We start from the raw sequence: 15,225 nt of genomic DNA on the forward strand, positions 1-15,225 counted from the left end.
CGCATTGCGCGTGTGCGGGCGCTCTTCCGGCGCCGTGGGCGCTGCGTTGCCGCGCATCGCGCGTGCGCGGGCGCTCTTCCGGTGCCGCGGGTGCTGCTGCCGCGCGTGGTGCCTGCGCGGGCTCTCTTCCGGTTCTGCGGCGCCTCCTCGGCGTGTGGCGCGCTGCGGCCGCCTCCTTGGCGTGGCGCCGTCGCCGTTAGGGGGTGTCCACTCTGCAAACTCGGGTGCGTGGACACCCTGCGTGGCTCGGTGAATTGTTTTTAGACATCCCTATCTTTTATTTGTATTCTTTTTTTTTTTATTTATTTTACTCCAAGGGGTGACCGATCTGAAAACGTTGTGCGCGCGGTCACCCCAGGCAATCTTTGGCTATTTTTGGAGAAAAGTGGGGGGACCGAATTAAAAACTCTTGCGCACTGGCCCCCCACGCATAGTAGATTCAATTTTAGCTCTCTTAAGCCAAAGCAGGGGGGCCCGAGTTAGGACCATAAGTCGCGGACCCCTCCTACCGAGCCACGGGACCCTCCACAGTAGTACACACACATTTCTCATAAATTCCTCGGTGTGCCGGACCCGATGGAGGTAACGCTGGAATACCCACTGCCCATTGAATGGGAAAACAAACCGCGCTGCCCCCGATGCTGGGAAGCAAGACTCGCGGGGGCAGCGATACCGTGTACAGGGGGCGCCTTCAGCGACGCGGCGCACCTTGCAAAACATCTCAAGGCAAAACACCCGGGGGATTATATCACCTATAAATGCTCACTATGTAACTTTAAGGGGGGGTCTAGATACCCCCTTAAGGATGTAAAAGCGCACTACGCCAAAGTCCACAGCGCGAATAATTCTTCATCCTCCCGGGTGGGTGCGTCGCGACCGGGCACTCGCGGCAACAGTGACGTCGGTGAGCAGAGCGATTCGGGTGCGCGTTCTCGCGTTACCGGCGCAACCGCGCGACCGAGGGGGAGTAACCCACCCGCACAAGACCCGCGGCAACCGAGGTTGTCCTTCCGGTCCACCCCACCGCCAGGACCATCGGGGGCCACGAGAAGAAGCGCAACACCGCCAACCGCTGCAGCAGGGTCCCCCTCATACGCGACGGTGACTGCGGGCGAATTACCATCCCGCCCACCAGCGCCAGTGGAGGCCCGCCGTCACTCCGCCGCACAAGCCATGCCCCACACAACAACAACAGCAGCAGCAGCATCAACATCAGCAGCAGCAGCCGCCGCAGCTGCAACATCAGCAGGGCCGCCGACGACCGCCACAGGCAAGCCTAGAGTGTTGTCGGTGCAGCTGGTGAGGCTGCCAATCAAGATCAAGGCCGCAAGGCCCGCGACGACGCGGGCCAAACCAACACCTCTCATACGGCCCGCGCCGACTGGAGCGACGCGGGCGAGTGTGAGTGCGGCCAATAGCCAGTCGGTCGCTACCAGATCGGCACGCGCTCCCTCCCACCCCCCGCAGCGAACGTCACCTGTCGCGGGGGCATCAGCATCATCCTCCACCACCACCAGATGGAGCGGGGAGGGGGCACAGAGGTCGCCGCTCGACAGGCGGACCCCGCCTGCGCGTAATGCGGGCGGGCAATCCGTCGCCACGAGGACGCGACGGGCGACGAGCGTGCCGACCGAGAAGAGCGACAGCGCGGCAAGACTGGAGTGCGTCCCCCCGCACCCCCGCACAAGGGGTGCGGCCACGAGCATCGGCAAAGCAGGGGGGACGAAGGAGAAGCCGCCCGACAGCACTCCGCCGACCAACGTCCAAGGCGGGGTCGCAACGAGGACGAGGAGTCGGGCGAGCAGCACTCCAGTCGAGAAGAGCGCACTAGAGGCGCGACTGGCTGCCCTGGACAGACCACCGCCTGGGGCGAAAGGCAGCGCGGCGTCGCGGAGCGCGAGTGACACGGCACAGCAAGGAACATCGAGAGAGTCACCCGCGCGGTCCCCCAGTCTGCCGCAGACCACCCGCGGCAGCCCAACGGGGGGCCGATCCAACATCCATCCCGCGACGTCGCTCCCGGCAACACTGACGACCTGCACGGTGACAACTACAACGTGCGGGGGTCCAGTGATGTCCACTGGACTCCCCGTGGGAAAGGGCCGCAGTCCACCGCGGCCATCCCTCCTGCCTACCATCCTGGAGGCGTCACCGTGCGTGGCGGCCGTCCCGACAACACCCGGCGAGCAGAGGACCTCCCCGCAGACAGCGCCATCGTCGCCGGGGGTGGGGGTCCGGCGGCGGCGGGGCGCGGCCATCATCCTCTCATCCGACAGCGAGGGGGACGAGGGTGAACCGTGGAGGACACACCGAGGGAGAAGAGCGGGAAGAAGACACACTCCACCTGGTCTCCCCCCAAACTCGCGGTGCCCCTCCGGTCGCGCACGCGAGACCGACGCCCGAAACCGCGAAAACAGCGTCGGCGAACTCCCGCGCTAACGCGAGCCCGCGTGGGAGTTTTAGCGATACCAACAACAATAGTTTTGAAGATACGGTCCATTCCAGCCAATCCGTCCGACCACCACCATCGACGGAGGCGGCAAGTCGTCGCGGGACATCGCTGGAGGACCGTGTAGGAGGAGACACCGGGAATGGTGCTGCGCGGGTAAGTGCCGAACACCCGTGTGCTCCCGTATGTGCCCGCGGTGTGATGGGTCGACGGGCGCAACCGTTACCCATCGTGCCACCCCGTGAGGAAGGCGGAGCACCTCCGAACCTTGTCGGTCGTCACGGGGGCCGGGAGCGGCACCACGGTCGGCGGCGCGTCGACGCACCGGTCGCTCAGCCGTCTCGGGGCTACCCCGTGCCTGTTGCTGTCGTCAGGCAGCGCAGGCGCGAGTTGGTGGCCGACCGAGACGCGCTGGTCGAACGGGCGGCGAACGTCGCTACGATTGCTGACCTGGAGGCGTACGCGGCTTCGGTCGCTGCGTGGTTCGGGGAGGACGCAACGGAAGGGGCCGGCGGTGCCGCGCCCGGCGTCCAAGGCCGGCCAAATCGGCGGCGGAACGCCGGGGCGCGTCGGGGGGCGAGGGGAGGTGTGCCTCCGGGGGGAGAGGGTGACAGTCGTGCGGGGCAAGCTTCACTTGGCCCCGCGACGTCACAGGAGGAGCACGGGGGCTGGGTGCGCGAGGCCAAGCGCTTACAGGCGCTGTACAGGACAAACCGTCGCAAGGCAGTGCGAGAGATCCTCCAGGGGCCTGCTGACCTCTGCCAGGTGCCCAGGCAGCAGGTTCAGGAATATTTCGAGCGCTTGTACCGCGGCGGGGAGGATCTGGCCGGCGGCGGCGTGCAGGCTGAGCCCACTGACCCCTCGGACGTAGCGGGGGAGTTCGAATACCTCGCGGATCCCTTCACGGAGAGAGTGGTGGATCGCCGGCTCCGGCGTATGAATAACTCAGCGCCCGGACCCGACGGTATCGCCTACAAGGACCTTCGTGCCAGGGACCCGGGGGCGCGGCTCCTCACCGCAGTATTCAATGCGTGTCTGCGTCTTGAGGTAGTCCCCGCGTCGTGGAAGACCTCCAGCACTCTTCTTATCCATAAGAAGGACGACCCAAACGTGTTGGAGAACTGGCGCCCTCTCGCCTTGGGGGACACTGTCCCTAAGCTTTTCGCCGCGCTTTTGGCTGACCGCCTAACCGACTGGTCGGTCGACCACGGCCGTCTCAGTCCCGCTCAAAAGGGCTTCCTGAGGGACGAGGGGTGCTACGAACACAATTTCGTCCTCCAGGAGATCCTGACTGACGCGCGGAGGACTCGGAGGCAGGCGGTCGTCGCGTGGCTGGACCTGTCCAATGCGTTTGGATCGGTCCCGCACGCGGTGATCCGCCGTGCTCTAGCTGGAGCGGCGGTGCCACGGAGACTCATAGCGATATGGGAATCCATGTACGATGGCTGCACGACGCGTGTGCGCACCGCCGACGGCTACACGGCGCCCATCCCCATTCGCTCGGGGGTCAAACAGGGTTGTCCGCTAAGTCCAATCGTCTTCAACATCGCGATCAACTCGGTGGTGCATGCCGCCACCGAGATGAATGTCGGGTACGCCCTTCATGGGCAATCGTTTTCCGCGCTGGCTTACGCGGACGACATTGCACTCCTGTCATCGACGCCCGAGGGAATGGGACAACTGCTTCGTGCAGTGGAGAGGGAGGCAGCGTCGGTGGGGCTGCGGTTCAACCCTGCAAAATGCGCCACCCTGCACATCGGTGCGGGCAATGGCGGCAGGGTCCTGCCGACGTCATTCCGTCTCCAGGGCCAACCGATTCGCCCCCTTGCAGACGGCGAGCCTTATACGCACCTCGGCATTCCAACGGGATTCTCCGTTGATCAGACGCCCTACGCCGCCGTCACGGACATCGTCTCGGACCTCTGCGCGGTCGATCAATCCCTCCTTGCCCCTTGGCAAAAGTTTGACTTAATGGCTACCTTCATCCTGCCGCGTCTCGATTTCTTATTACGGGGGGCCAGAGTTCAGAAGAGTCCCCTCACGGCCGCTGACAAGGTGTTACGCCGTTATGCCAAGTCCTGGCTGAACCTCCCTCAGCGCGCGAGTGCGGAGGGGGTCTACATGCCTCCCCGCTGGGGTGGATGTGGCCTCCTTCCGCTCTCCGATCTCGCCGACGTGCTGTCCGTCGCTCACGTCTTCCGTATGCTTACGGCTGGCGACGCGGCGGTCAGGACGCTGGCGTGGCAGTCGCTGAGGGGAGTGGTCCAGCGTAGGATAGGCTACGCCCCTGCTGGCGACGAGATCGCCAACTTCCTCTCCGGCTCGCTGGAGGGACGGCTGAGGGGTGGAGGGGAGGCTTCCCTCTGGTCCAGGGCGAGAAACGCCGCGCAGCGTCAGTCCGAGAGGTTGTCCCTGCGGTGGCGGTGGGTTCCTGAGACGGAGGAGATGATCTTGGAGTGCCGGGGTCCCAGAGGCGCCACGGTGAAGATTCCGCCTGGTGCGCGCGCCCAGGTAGTGGGTCGGTTGCGCTCAGCTGTAGCGGAATATTACGCGAGTACCTTGCTCGCGAAGCGAGATCAGGGTAAGGTCTTCGAGGTGTCGTCGCGGTGCCGAGTGAGCAATCACTTTATCCGTGGCGGCAGCTTTACCCGCTTCGCCGATTGGCGTTTTATCCACAAGGCGCGGCTGGACGTGCTCCCTCTCAACGGCGCGCGCCGTTGGGGGGATGGAGACAAGCGCTGTCGTCGTTGCGGGGAAGTATCGGAGACATTACCCCACGTGCTCTGCCACTGCGGCGTCCACTCTGCCGCAATACAGCTGAGGCACAATGCCGTCTTGCACCGCCTCTGGAAGGCTTGTCGTATGCCGGGGGAAAAGCGGGTAAACCAGCGGATCGAGGGGATCGACGGGGAACTTGGCGAGCTACGACCTGATCTCGTGATCAGGCACGAGCCCTCCAAGAGTGTCGTCATATGCGACGTGACGGTGCCCTTTGAGAACCGTTGGGAGGCTTTCGAGGACGCTAGGGCGAGGAAAATAGCCAAGTACTCGCCACTAGCTGAGGAGCTCCAGCGCAGGGGGTACCGTGTGGTCGTGACGGCCTTCGTCGTCGGTGCCCTCGGGTCATGGGATCCGAGAAACGAAGCGGTGCTGAGACTGCTGCGGATTGGCACCCCGTACGCGTCACTGATGCGCCGTCTGATGGTCTCGGATACCATCCGCTGGTCCAGGGACATCTACGTGGAGCACGTGTCTGGCACTCGCCAGTACCGGGCTCCTCCTCGCCCCGCCGGTGGTGGATTTGCGACGCCGCCTCGGGCCATTCGCCGACGCTGGCTCGCCGACGAAGTAGAGCGGCACGACGCGATTGCGTGTGTGAATGTCGCGTAACTTATTTCGAGTCTTTGTCTTGGCCCCTCCTTTTTAACCTATGCAGGAGGGAGCGGCCCAATGTCCACTTATTCTATTTACTTATTTTGTACGCGCTCGACATAATGCTTTTCTTTTCTCTTCTTTTCTCTTTTCTCTTATGTACAAGTGGACGGGGCCCCTCCTTGCTGGTTTTAACTATTTATTTCTCTATTTTCTTGTTACTGCGTACTTTTGTACTTTTTATTCTGTTATCTCTATTACTATTTCTCTGCGTTTTCATCCCTAGTCACTTCTATCTTTTGTTATATTTATTTATTTCTCGTTATTTACTTCTCTTTTTACTCATTTTTCTACTTTTTAACTTTTACTACTTCGTTTGTGGGGCCCTATATGTTCGAGTGTGTATGTCGCGAATAAATCTTGTATTTTAGCGTGTGTGAGTGACCGCGTTATACACTCTTAATTTTTAACCATTGTAAAAACTGCCGCGCGCGTCCCCCTGGGAATTTTTAACTTATGACGACGCCTCTGTGATATCCCAGGGGGCGCCACAACTGTGATAACGTATCCCCCCAGCGCGCGAGCTGGGGAGATGAATGTGATATTCTGCCTTTATTGCGACGGGCCGGGACGCGTACCCCGGCCCTAACTAGTCGTAGTGCCCACTGGCAGGGGGGGCGATTGTCCCCTGCCCACTCTATATTCTAGTCTTTTTGCGCGCGGCCTAGCCGCTTTGATTGTAACGACCCCAGGGGGTACTGTCCCCTGGGGAAAAGCTTTTGATGAATAAAGCGTGCTTAATCTGTTCTTATCAGCTTAATATCTGATACAGTCCCCATAGGGGACTCAGAATATTAAACTGATTTTTGGAGCCGGGTGGGTGTCCGGAGCTTGCTCCGACCCCGCCGCGGGTCGACTGGGCATTGCAGTGCCGTCCAGTTCGGCCCAGTGAGTGTGATTAAGCATAAAAAACTTGGTCGCGCTCACTGGTAAAACCGCGGAGTCGCCTAACGTGCCCGGGCTGGCAGCGTAAACTCATTTTCTGTGTTCTGAGTCTCCGACACGCGGTCGCGTTCGGTGTCGTTTTTGACAGGTATAGGTTAGCCGCACGATCGCTGCGAGATCTCTAAGTTCGGCAATACGGGCAGTCTAATACAGGACAGGCACTGCCATCTCTCGCCGCGCACTAGAGAGACCACTCTTAGCACGCGGCGAGCTTCTCTCGCCGCGGGGCATATACCTCACTTAGAGGTATGGACTGCCATATTGCCGAGCCTTGAGGCGGACTCGATGCGAGATTTCTAAGTCCGGCAATACTGGCGGCAGTACAGGCACTGCCATCTCTCGCCGCGCACTAGAGAGACCACTCGACTTAGCACGTGGCGAGCTTCTCTCGCCACGGGGCATATACCTCACCTAGAGGTATGGACCGCCATATTGCCGAGCCTTAAGGCGGACTCGATCTTAAGCTCAGTTCATATATAACCGAGTGTGAGTGTCGCGTAAGCCGAGGAGCGATTTCGTGCAAGTTACTCGTGCCGCGTTCCGAAAACCTAAAGGGGAGTTTGCCGGTGTGTTCCAATTTTGTCCAACTTTTTGTCCAATTCGGACTTTGACTATTCTCGTGCGGCAAACTCCCAACAGTCGCGAGTGCGAGTGTCCAGTGCGAGCGGAGGACCAACCGGAAGGCTGGAGGCGCCCATATAGAGGACCCTACACCGGATCTGGCACACCGGTAAGTAAAGGGGGGTCCACACGGGGCGACCGATACTCGCTAAGGTAAGGCGGTATCCGGCGCGCTTCCGCAAGGGTGTGTGCGGGGATCCGCGGGCGCATGTATGTCCACGACTTTGCGCGTGTGCAGGCGCTTCTCCGGTGCCCCCGCTCCCCCTAGGGGTGTCCGCATCGCCGCGGGTGCCGTTTCGCCGCGCATTGCGCGTGTGCGGGCGCTCTTCCGGCACCGTGGGCGCTGCGTTGCCACGCATCGCGCGTGCGCAGGCGCTCTTCCGGTGCCGCGGGTGCTGTTTCGCCGCGCATTGTGCGCGTGTCCGCGGGCGCATGTATGTCCACGACTTCGCGCGTGTGCAGGCGCTTCTCCGTGCCACCGCTCCCCCTAGGGGTGTCCGCATCGCCGCGGGTGCCGTTTCGCCGCGCATTGCGCGTGTGCGGGCGCTCTTCCGGCACCGTGGGCGCTGCGTTGCCACGCATCGCGCGTGCGCGGGCGCTCTTCCGGTGCCGCGGGTGCTGCTGCCGCGCGTAGTGCCTGCGCGGGCTCTCTTCCGGTTCTGCGGCGCCTCCTCGGCGTGTGGCGCGCTGCGGCCGCCTCCTTGGCGTGGTGTCGTCGCCATTAGGGGGTGTCCACTCTGCAAACTCGGGTGCGTGGACACCCTGCGTGGCTCGGTGAATTGTTCTTAGATATCTCTCCTATTTATATTTTTATTATTTATTTATTCTACTCTAAGGGGGTGACCGATTTGGAAACTTCGTAAGCCAAAGCAGGGGGGGTCCAATTTAGGACCATAAGTCGCGGACCCCTCCTACCGAGCCACGGGACCCTCCACAGTAGTACACACACATTTCTCATAAATTCCTCGGTGTGCCGGACCCGATGGAGGTAACGCTGGAATACCCACTGCCCATTGAATGGGAAAACAAACCGCGCTGCCCCCGATGCTGGGAAGCAAGACTCGCGGGGGCAGCGATACCGTGTACAGGGGGCGCCTTCAGCGACGCGGCGCACCTTGCAAAACATCTCAAGGCAAAACACCCGGGGGATTATATCACTTATAAATGCTCACTATGTAACTTTAAGGGGGGATCTAGATACCCCCTTAAGGATGTAAAAGCGCACTACGCCAAAGTCCACAGCGCGAATAATTCTTCATCCTCCCGGGTGGGTGCGTCGCGACCGGGCACTCGCGGCAACAGTGACGTCGGTGAGCAGAGCGATTCGGGTGCGCGTTCTCGCGTTACCGGCGCAACCGCGCGACCGAGGGGGAGTAACCCACCCGCACAAGACCCGCGGCAACCGAGGTTGTCCTTCCGGTCCACCCCACCGCCAGGACCATCGGGGGCCACGAGAAGAAGCGCAACACCGCCAACCGCTGCAGCAGGGTCCCCCTCATACGCGACGGTGACTGCGGGCGAATTACCATCCCGCCCACCAGCGCCAGTGGAGGCCCGCCGTCACTCCGCCGCACAAGCCATGCCCCACACAACAACAACAGCAGCAGCAGCATCAACATCAGCAGCAGCAGCCGCCGCAGCTGCAACATCAGCAGGGCCGCCGACGACCGCCACAGGCAAGCCTAGAGTGTTGTCGGTGCAGCTGGTGAGGCTGCCAATCAAGATCAAGGCCGCAAGGCCCGCGACGACGCGGGCCAAACCAACACCTCTCATACGGCCCGCGCCGACTGGAGCGACGCGGGCGAGTGTGAGTGCGGCCAATAGCCAGTCGGTCGCTACCAGATCGGCACGCGCTCCCTCCCACCCCCCGCAGCGAACGTCACCTGTCGCGGGGGCATCAGCATCATCCTCCACCACCACCAGATGGAGCGGGGAGGGGGCACAGAGGTCGCCGCTCGACAGGCGGACCCCGCCTGCGCGTAATGCGGGCGGGCAATCCGTCGCCACGAGGACGCGACGGGCGACGAGCGTGCCGACCGAGAAGAGCGACAGCGCGGCAAGACTGGAGTGCGTCCCCCCGCACCCCCGCACAAGGGGTGCGGCCACGAGCATCGGCAAAGCAGGGGGGACGAAGGAGAAGCCGCCCGACAGCACTCCGCCGACCAACGTCCAAGGCGGGGTCGCAACGAGGACGAGGAGTCGGGCGAGCAGCACTCCAGTCGAGAAGAGCGCACTAGAGGCGCGACTGGCTGCCCTGGACAGACCACCGCCTGGGGCGAAAGGCAGCGCGGCGTCGCGGAGCGCGAGTGACACGGCACAGCAAGGAACATCGAGAGAGTCACCCGCGCGGTCCCCCAGTCTGCCGCAGACCACCCGCGGCAGCCCAACGGGGGGCCGATCCAACATCCATCCCGCGACGTCGCTCCCGGCAACACTGACGACCTGCACGGTGACAACTACAACGTGCGGGGGTCCAGTGATGTCCACTGGACTCCCCGTGGGAAAGGGCCGCAGTCCACCGCGGCCATCCCTCCTGCCTACCATCCTGGAGGCGTCACCGTGCGTGGCGGCCGTCCCGACAACACCCGGCGAGCAGAGGACCTCCCCGCAGACAGCGCCATCGTCGACCGGGGGTGGGGGTCCGGCGGCGGCGGGGCGCGGCCATCATCCTCTCATCCGACAGCGAGGGGGACGAGGGTGAACCGTGGAGGACACACCGAGGGAGAAGAGCGGGAAGAAGACACACTCCACCTGGTCTCCCCCCAAACTCGCGGTGCCCCTCCGGTCGCGCACGCGAGACCGACGCCCGAAACCGCGAAAACAGCGTCGGCGAACTCCCGCGCTAACGCGAGCCCGCGTGGGAGTTTTAGCGATACCAACAACAATAGTTTTGAAGATACGGTCCATTCCAGCCAATCCGTCCGACCACCACCATCGACGGAGGCGGCAAGTCGTCGCGGGACATCGCTGGAGGACCGTGTAGGAGGAGACACCGGGAATGGTGCTGCGCGGGTAAGTGCCGAACACCCGTGTGCTCCCGTATGTGCCCGCGGTGTGATGGGTCGGCGGGCGCAACCGTTACCCATCGTGCCACCCCGTGAGGAAGGCGGAGCACCTCCGAACCTTGTCGGTCGTCACGGGGGCCGGGAGCGGCACCACGGTCGGCGGCGCGTCGACGCACCGGTCGCTCAGCCGTCTCGGGGCTACCCCGTGCCTGTTGCTGTCGTCAGGCAGCGCAGGCGCGAGTTGGTGGCCGACCGAGACGCGCTGGTCGAACGGGCGGCGAACGTCGCTACGATTGCTGACCTGGAGGCGTACGCGGCTTCGGTCGCTGCGTGGTTCGGGGAGGACGCAACGGAAGGGGCCGGCGGTGCCGCGCCCGGCGTCCAAGGCCGGCCAAATCGGCGGCGGAACGCCGGGGCGCGTCGGGGGGCGAGGGGAGGTGTGCCTCCGGGGGGAGAGGGTGACAGTCGTGCGGGGCAAGCTTCACTTGGCCCCGCGACGTCACAGGAGGAGCACGGGGGCTGGGTGCGCGAGGCCAAGCGCTTACAGGCGCTGTACAGGACAAACCGTCGCAAGGCAGTGCGAGAGATCCTCCAGGGGCCTGCTGACCTCTGCCAGGTGCCCAGGCAGCAGGTTCAGGAATATTTCGAGCGCTTGTACCGCGGCGGGGAGGATCTGGCCGGCGGCGGCGTGCAGGCTGAGCCCACTGACCCCTCGGACGTAGCGGGGGAGTTCGAATACCTCGCGGATCCCTTCACGGAGAGAGTGGTGGATCGCCGGCTCCGGCGTATGAATAACTCAGCGCCCGGACCCGACGGTATCGCCTACAAGGACCTTCGTGCCAGGGACCCGGGGGCGCGGCTCCTCACCGCAGTATTCAATGCGTGTCTGCGTCTTGAGGTAGTCCCCGCGTCGTGGAAGACCTCCAGCACTCTTCTTATCCATAAGAAGGACGACCCAAACGTGTTGGAGAACTGGCGCCCTCTCGCCTTGGGGGACACTGTCCCTAAGCTTTTCGCCGCGCTTTTGGCTGACCGCCTAACCGACTGGTCGGTCGACCACGGCCGTCTCAGTCCCGCTCAAAAGGGCTTCCTGAGGGACGAGGGGTGCTACGAACACAATTTCGTCCTCCAGGAGATCCTGACTGACGCGCGGAGGACTCGGAGGCAGGCGGTCGTCGCGTGGCTGGACCTGTCCAATGCGTTTGGATCGGTCCCGCACGCGGTGATCCGCCGTGCTCTAGCTGGAGCGGCGGTGCCACGGAGACTCATAGCGATATGGGAATCCATGTACGATGGCTGCACGACGCGTGTGCGCACCGCCGACGGCTACACGGCGCCCATCCCCATTCGCTCGGGGGTCAAACAGGGTTGTCCGCTAAGTCCAATCGTCTTCAACATCGCGATCAACTCGGTGGTGCATGCCGCCACCGAGATGAATGTCGGGTACGCCCTTCATGGGCAATCGTTTTCCGCGCTGGCTTACGCGGACGACATTGCACTCCTGTCATCGACGCCCGAGGGAATGGGACAACTGCTTCGTGCAGTGGAGAGGGAGGCAGCGTCGGTGGGGCTGCGGTTCAACCCTGCAAAATGCGCCACCCTGCACATCGGTGCGGGCAATGGCGGCAGGGTCCTGCCGACGTCATTCCGTCTCCAGGGCCAACCGATTCGCCCCCTTGCAGACGGCGAGCCTTATACGCACCTCGGCATTCCAACGGGATTCTCCGTTGATCAGACGCCCTACGCCGCCGTCACGGACATCGTCTCGGACCTCTGCGCGGTCGATCAATCCCTCCTTGCCCCTTGGCAAAAGTTTGACTTAATGGCTACCTTCATCCTGCCGCGTCTCGATTTCTTATTACGGGGGGCCAGAGTTCAGAAGAGTCCCCTCACGGCCGCTGACAGGGTGTTACGCCGTTATGCCAAGTCCTGGCTGAACCTCCCTCAGCGCGCGAGTGCGGAGGGGGTCTACATGCCTCCCCGCTGGGGTGGATGTGGCCTCCTTCCGCTCTCCGATCTCGCCGACGTGCTGTCCGTCGCTCACGTCTTCCGTATGCTTACGGCTGGCGACGCGGCGGTCAGGACGCTGGCGTGGCAGTCGCTGAGGGGAGTGGTCCAGCGTAGGATAGGCTACGCCCCTGCTGGCGACGAGATCGCCAACTTCCTCTCCGGCTCGCTGGAGGGACGGCTGAGGGGTGGAGGGGAGGCTTCCCTCTGGTCCAGGGCGAGAAACGCCGCGCAGCGTCAGTCCGAGAGGTTGTCCCTGCGGTGGCGGTGGGTTCCTGAGACGGAGGAGATGATCTTGGAGTGCCGGGGTCCCAGAGGCGCCACGGTGAAGATTCCGCCTGGTGCGCGCGCCCAGGTAGTGGGTCGGTTGCGCTCAGCTGTAGCGGAATATTACGCGAGTACCTTGCTCGCGAAGCGAGATCAGGGTAAGGTCTTCGAGGTGTCGTCGCGGTGCCGAGTGAGCAATCACTTTATCCGTGGCGGCAGCTTTACCCGCTTCGCCGATTGGCGTTTTATCCACAAGGCGCGGCTGGACGTGCTCCCTCTCAACGGCGCGCGCCGTTGGGGGGATGGAGACAAGCGCTGTCGTCGTTGCGGGGAAGTATCGGAGACATTACCCCACGTGCTCTGCCACTGCGGCGTCCACTCTGCCGCAATACAGCTGAGGCACAATGCCGTCTTGCACCGCCTCTGGAAGGCTTGTCGTATGCCGGGGGAAAAGCGGGTAAACCAGCGGATCGAGGGGATCGACGGGGAACTTGGCGAGCTACGACCTGATCTCGTGATCAGGCACGAGCCCTCCAAGAGTGTCGTCATATGCGACGTGACGGTGCCCTTTGAGAACCGTTGGGAGGCTTTCGAGGACGCTAGGGCGAGGAAAATAGCCAAGTACTCGCCACTAGCTGAGGAGCTCCAGCGCAGGGGGTACCGTGTGGTCGTGACGGCCTTCGTCGTCGGTGCCCTCGGGTCATGGGATCCGAGAAACGAAGCGGTGCTGAGACTGCTGCGGATTGGCACCCCGTACGCGTCACTGATGCGCCGTCTGATGGTCTCGGATACCATCCGCTGGTCCAGGGACATCTACGTGGAGCACGTGTCTGGCACTCGCCAGTACCGGGCTCCTCCTCGCCCCGCCGGTGGTGAATTTGCGACGCCGCCTCGGGCCATTCGCCGACGCTGGCTCGCCGACGAAGTAGAGCGGCACGACGCGATTGCGTGTGTGAATGTCGCGTAACTTATTTCGAGTCTTTGTCTTGGCCCCTCCTTTTTAACCTATGCAGGAGGGAGCGGCCCAATGTCCACTTATTCTATTTACTTATTTTGTACGCGCTCGACATAATGCTTTTCTTTTCTCTTCTTTTCTCTTTTCTCTTATGTACAAGTGGACGGGGCCCCTCCTTGCTGGTTTTAACTATTTATTTCTCTATTTTCTTGTTACTGCGTACTTTTGTACTTTTTATTCTGTTATCTCTATTACTATTTCTCTGCGTTTTCATCCCTAGTCACTTCTATCTTTTGTTATATTTATTTATTTCTCGTTATTTACTTCTCTTTTTACTCATTTTTCTACTTTTTAACTTTTACTACTTCGTTTGTGGGGCCCTATATGTTCGAGTGTGTATGTCGCGAATAAATCTTGTATTTTAGCGTGTGTGAGTGACCGCGTTATACACTCTTAATTTTTAACCATTGTAAAAACTGCCGCGCGCGTCCCCCTGGGAATTTTTAACTTATGACGACGCCTCTGTGATATCCCAGGGGGCGCCACAACTGTGATAACGTATCCCCCCAGCGCGCGAGCTGGGGAGATGAATGTGATATTCTGCCTTTATTGCGACGGGCCGGGACGCGTACCCCGGCCCTAACTAGTCGTAGTGCCCACTGGCAGGGGGGGCGACTGTCCCCTGCCCACTCTATATTCTAGTCTTTTTGCGCGCGGCCTAGCCGCTTTGATTGTAACGACCCCAGGGGGTACTGTCCCCTGGGGAAAAGCTTTTGATGAATAAAGCGTGCTTAATCTGTTCTTATCAGCTTAATATCTGATACAGTCCCCATAGGGGACTCAGAATATTAAACTGATTTTTGGAGCCGGGTGGGTGTCCGGAGCTTGCTCCGACCCCGCCGCGGGTCGACTGGGCATTGCAGTGCCGTCCAGTTCGGCCCAGTGAGTGTGATTAAGCATAAAAAACTTGGTCGCGCTCACTGGTAAAACCGCGGAGTCGCCTAACGTGCCCGGGCTGGCAGCGTAAACTCATTTTCTGTGTTCTGAGTCTCCGACACGCGGTCGCGTTCGGTGTCGTTTTTGACAGGTATAGGTTAGCCGCACGATCGCTGCGAGATCTCTAAGTTCGGCAATACGGGCAGTCTAATACAGGACAGGCACTGCCATCTCTCGCCGCGCACTAGAGAGACCACTCTTAGCACGCGGCGAGCTTCTCTCGCCGCGGGGCATATACCTCACTTAGAGGTATGGACTGCCATATTGCCGAGCCTTGAGGCGGACTCGATGCGAGATTTCTAAGTCCGGCAATACTGGCGGCAGTACAGGCACTGCCATCTCTCGCCGCGCACTAGAGAGACCACTCGACTTAGCACGTGGCGAGCTTCTCTCGCCACGGGGCATATACCTCACCTAGAGGTATGGACCGCCATATTGCCGAGCCTTAAGGCGGACTCGATCTTAAGCTCAGTTCATATATAACCGAGTGTGAGTGTCGCGTAAGCCGAGGAGCGATTTCGTGCAAGTTACTCGTGCCGCGTTCCGAA

The 15,225-nt window shown here is 61.7% G+C and overlaps 2 pseudogenes; both read left to right on the forward strand.

The window, feature by feature from the left end:
* The first annotated feature begins 6,593 nt into the window (after positions 1–6,593).
* On the forward strand, positions 6,594–6,775 carry LOC120358734 (annotated as a pseudogene).
* A 7,672-nt stretch (positions 6,776–14,447) lies between these two features.
* On the forward strand, positions 14,448–14,629 carry LOC120358735 (annotated as a pseudogene).
* The last annotated feature ends 596 nt before the right edge of the window (positions 14,630–15,225 follow it).

The sequence above is a fragment of the Solenopsis invicta genome, chromosome 9 (assembly GCF_016802725.1).
Source record: "Solenopsis invicta isolate M01_SB chromosome 9, UNIL_Sinv_3.0, whole genome shotgun sequence".
In the NCBI taxonomy this organism is placed as follows: Eukaryota; Metazoa; Arthropoda; class Insecta; order Hymenoptera; family Formicidae; genus Solenopsis; species Solenopsis invicta.